Source organism: Pteropus vampyrus, unplaced genomic scaffold (assembly GCF_000151845.1).
Source record: "Pteropus vampyrus isolate Shadow unplaced genomic scaffold, Pvam_2.0 Scaffold23, whole genome shotgun sequence".
Taxonomy (NCBI): Eukaryota; Metazoa; Chordata; class Mammalia; order Chiroptera; family Pteropodidae; genus Pteropus; species Pteropus vampyrus.
Window position 1 is genome coordinate 877,033 of NW_011888804.1, and position 5,357 is coordinate 882,389.

Consider the following 5,357-nt stretch of genomic DNA (forward strand, 5'->3'; position numbering starts at 1 on the left):
GAGCCACCCTGCTTCCCTGCCCCAAATCTTCTCCTGTAGATCCGCCTTCCTCACCCGTTTCTCCTCCCTCTTCCTCATCAACTCCCAGGCCTGGAAGTACAGCATCCTAATTTCTTCATGCCATATCCTGTTTCTTCTCATCTCCAGACTCCTGACTAAGTCTTAATGTTAGACAGGAGTTTCTTCTGCAATCACAGCAGAAACCCTATGGTTTTCCAGGCCCTTGCTATGACAAAGTGGAGCTGAAGGAACTTTTAATAATCCTTTCTCGCTTGACAATACTGGAATATCAAGCTACTTCTTCTCTTTGAAAAGTTCTATGTAGGGTTACACCACATTGTGAATGTAACTAACGCCTCTGAGTTGTACACTTAAAAATGGTCAAAACGGCAAATTTTATGTTATATATTTTTTACCACAATTAAAAAAATTAATAATGTCATATACCAAAAACCATTGTACACTTTAATGGTGAATTATAGGATATGTGAATTACATCTCAATAAAAATGTTACAAGGATCCTATTTTGAATGTCAAACCTGAATATTAATTCCTTCTTTTTCTTTGCTCTTCCTGGGTAACAGCCCTACTTCACTTTTGCTCCCACCTCCCGGTCACAGTGAATAAATGCCGTGGCTTGTTTGGGGTCAAGGTCAGGTATGAGGAAAGACAAGAAAAGAACGTTAATATTTTGCTTAAAACAAATATTTCCATTAAACCCTTATATATATATACATATATATATCCCTTGCTTATTTAAAAAAAAACCCAGCATATTAAAATTATGCAAATTGTTTTGTACTTTGCTTTTTTAAATATATTTCCCCAGGAAATCCTGACATGAGTCTTCCACTAATCCCAAGTATATCAAATTGAACTCTTCACATGTAATACATGTATACCCAGAAACATACACACATATACACAGATGGTGAGGAATGAAATCAATTCAGTCAACTTAGTACTAACGAGTTAAATAAACTAGTTAATCTAGTATTAACATTTTAAAACTGAAATTAATGAGAAATTATCTGGCATCTCCGAGATGTGGGATTGGGGACTGTTCAAATTTGCCTATTTTGTTTGAGCCTATCCTTCTAGAAGGTGTATAAATGCGATTTCGTCACTTTATTTGAATGCAAGCCCTGGCAGAGGCTATTATGTGTATACATTCCCTCAGATTTATAGTCCAAATTTAATTTTGGTCTCTTTTGTACGGTTACACTATAGAATCTAATATGGCTGTGATCCATCTGGTAGTGAGAATTACGGCTGAATCTGTAAAATAATAGAATACTACAGTTGGGAAAGACTCTAAATTGCCCCTCAACTTAAAAAATCCCTTTTCTGAAATCTCTCACCTACCTATCATCCATTCTCCATTTGACTTTTTTTTTTTTTTTTTTGGAGTATTACTTTCATTCATTGATGTATTTATTTTTATTAAGACAATATTCATATAAGATAAAATTAATCATTTTAAAGTATTTACAAACGTTTGTATCACTTCAAAAGGAGGGTTCCTACCCATTATGCAGTTGTCCCCAAACCTCTCAGTCCCAGCCCCTGGCGACCACTAATCTATTTTGTTTCTATGGATTTACCTATTTTGGACATTTCATATCAATGGAATCATACAATAGGTGACCTTTTGTGTCTGGCTTTTCACTCAGCATAATGCTTCAAGGCTTATTCAGGTTGGAGCATGGATCTACTTTAGTGTTTTGTTTCTGGCTGAGTAATAATGCATTGCGTGTATGTGCCATAATTTATCTATTCATCAGTTGATGGACAGTTGGCTTGTGTCCACCTTTTGGTAATTGGAACTGGTGCTGCTATGAACATGTGTATAACATGTATTGTTTGAGTCTACTTGATTTTTGCTGAGTATCACAGAATCAATTCATGCGCTCAACAAATATTTGTTGAATTAGAATTGCTGCATCGACCACTGATTTTGCAAATGTTTCTTTCCTGGATAAAAGTCACACAATCTTAAAAATGTTTGTGGTAGGAACTTTATAAGTCATCTTGTTCAACCCCCACATCATGAAACTACATGCACTTAAAGCATGAGTCTATTTGGAAGGCCCTAAATACAGTTTGCATCGTGGTGTGTGGTGCCCTACCGATGTAGTTCTTTGTTAACTGAATGTGTACAATATGGCTTTTGTTGTCACAAGATGGTTCTCCTTGAGGATGACTGTATGAATTTAAATTTAGTAGCTTGTCATTCTTTCATTTTTCTTTTTAAAAAAATTCCATAAAAATTCCACTACCATCAGCCTCGTTTGTATGAAGGAGATATAGCAGACAGTCTTAACTGGTTTCAGTGATAAGATTAATTTTTGGTCCAAAACAGTTTATGAATGTTTCAACATGTGTTGTGAGATTTATTTTTGTCTCCTTTCTTTGCAGTTTAAGACTCTGTCTTGCTTCGTGTTAGTCACTTTTTTATTAAATGAACCAGCACTAAGTCCTCACCTTTGCAAGAGAATGTTAACATTTCCTAAACCATCAAAGTTAAACATTTTTTTGTATCTGACTTTACCTCTCCCTGTTTTTAGCAGAGCTAAATGAAATTGACACGGGGTGGGGTCTGGTACATTATACCCACTCTGGGCATCAAACCAGGGAAATTCATGACACAATGATTATCCCATCATCTTAATTTAGTAAAGCTGATAGCAATGAAAGTCAAGGTTGGAAGACAGGGACTTGATCTTCAATGCTGTACCCCCCAAATACCTGGAATGGTGCCTGGGACACAGTAGGGTTCCAAAAAATACTTGTTGGATGAGTGAATGAAATTAATTTGACTCTGGTTTCTGCATCAATGCTAATAAAAGTAGATGTAATTTTAAAAATAGCATAGTGAAACGGAATTCCTATGTTATCTTTATAAAGATTATTTTAATCATAGACTCTCTTAGAAGTTATATTTTTAATTGTTATCTATCTACTATGGTTCAGAAATTAATTTTTTTTTTTTTACTTTCAAGAGTGTTTTTACTATGACAGCTTTTGTTTTGTTTTCTATTTTAAAAGTTGTATAAATCCTCGCATCTTGACAGTTTACAAAAGTACTCTCCAGCCACTACTTTAGTGTTTTTGAATGGCGATAAGAACCTTTAGTTCCTCAGTGAGAGATTTAAAATACGTCTAAACAGCAATGAAATAATTTAAAACCATCATTTATGGTAATTTTCTCTGAATGTGTGGGATTATAACTGTTTTGTTTTCTTCATTTTGCTTGCTTTACTTTTATGTAGTGAACATCTATTGTTCTTTAAAAAGAAAAAAAAATACTGGGAAAAAAGTCCCCAGTTACTTGGAACCTGAAGTCTTACACTCCATCCTTTTCAAAACTAATCTACTATGAACCAAGTGTTATTCTGAAGATGCGGTTAGAGCAATGGATGAGTCTACAATCCTTGCTCTCTTGGAATTTGCAATCTAGTAGGGGTGAAGTAAGACAGATAATAAACAAAATAATAAATGTGCTGTAATGCAGAAAACCGGGAGAGCAAAGAATTACTGTTGACGAGCTGTGTAGCAACAAACCACAGACACCTAACACTTTGCAGAGAATATTTCTACTCATTTTGAGAATCTTAACCTCATACCTTTTTTTTTAATAAAAAATAAATCAAACTAATGCATGTACATAATTTTAAAAATGAAGTAATTTTTATAATGAAAAACAACACTGCTCACTCCTCATCCCCCATTTCCCAAGGGACCAATAATTTTTTGCTTTTTGTTCTTTTGGTGTTAACTTCCTTATTAGTAAATATATACTTACATTGTTATTTATCATCTGTAGACATTATCTATTGATGTTCTGTGGTGGCTACAGTGCCACTACCTGTCCCTCTCAGCACAGTTCTACCCCTCTTTGTAGTTATCCCTATTGGTTACATTAATATCATTATAAGTTTTTGTTGTTGTTCCGGAAAACCAAAACAAAAAGAAAACCCCCAACAGCTATTTATCCACTTTCCCACTCTGTAAAATGAAGATTTGGGAGCTTCTACCTGTTTCTACTTCTGCCACTTCCATCTACCACCGTCTTGTCTGCTGAGCTGTTCTAATACTTTTACAGAAGACGTGCATCTAAAAAAGCTCAGTGTCTCTCAATCTCAAAAACAGAATGTGAATGTTCAATTTGAAGTAGGACTGAGTAATTTCCGTCCTAACACCTGCCACTCTGTAGGACTGAACAATTCAATGCCCTAGTGGTAGAGCTGGGGCTAGGCCTTGGTCATAGAATTTAAGGGGCCACTAAAAACTCAGCCATCAAGGAAAACATTTTAATGTAATATTTAAATCAAAATTGATGCAAAAAGAAAAAATCCATGGTGAACAAAACATCAGCATCTTAAAATAAAGACAGGCTCGGCAGACTGAGGAGAGAAATAAACAGGTGTCTGTAGCTGCGCCCACCATTGGCAGTGGTCCTTGCCTCGCTCTGTGACATCTACGATTACACAGGTTGCCTATTAGAGCCCAAACGTGTTTAGATGCGGGTGAGCTGTGCCTTTCGAATTAGGAATACAGATACTGAAATGCAGGGGTGCCACAACCACTTTGTCCTCGCAGCTTGCAAACCAAGGCAATGGCGAATTAGGAAATCGAATTTTTTTGTGATTTAAAAGGTGAATCGAAGGGAGCTCCACTCCCCTACCCCCCCACCCTCCGCCCCGTCCTTCCCCGCTCTGTGCATGCCTGTTGGTCCAGGCAGCACCGTGCTTTGAATAAAGGTCAGCAAAGGGGTCACCCTTCTGATTATTCCCTTCTACCGGGAAGGAGGAGGAAGTCCGGGCCCCCTTATCCGCCACTGAGCGGCTGCGAAACCCGGTGCTTCCCTGACAGCTGCAAATTCCTCCCCGAGGCTGCGAAGCTTCTGGGGTTGCCATGGCCCGTGGGAGTGAAATGCTGGCCGCCCTCTGTCTCCCCTCCCGTCCCTTTCAAAAGCTTTGAAAGGAGATCCCCGAGGGGAGGGAGGACGGGACTTTAACCGGGGCTTCCGTCCAAGCGGCAGGGCGAATAAAAGAGGCTTTTCTCAAACTAACGGAGCCAGTGCGGGGCTCGTTTCGAGGGCTTTTTAACCCTCCGTCTTTCCCTGGAGCTTTGGAAACGGGGGGCAGGGGGGCCCTTCCCCAGCTGAGCTTGCTGCGGGGGGGGGCTCGTCGGCCTTTCCCCAGGGATTCCTCCCCTGGGGGGGGCAGGAGGGCAGAGGGGGTGCTCCCTAAACTAAAGCTGCGGTGGGCAGCGCCTCCCAGCTTGTTTCAAAGGATTTCTCGTCCCCCAAAAAGGAATCAGCCCCAAACCAACCGGCTGCGGTCCAGGCGAC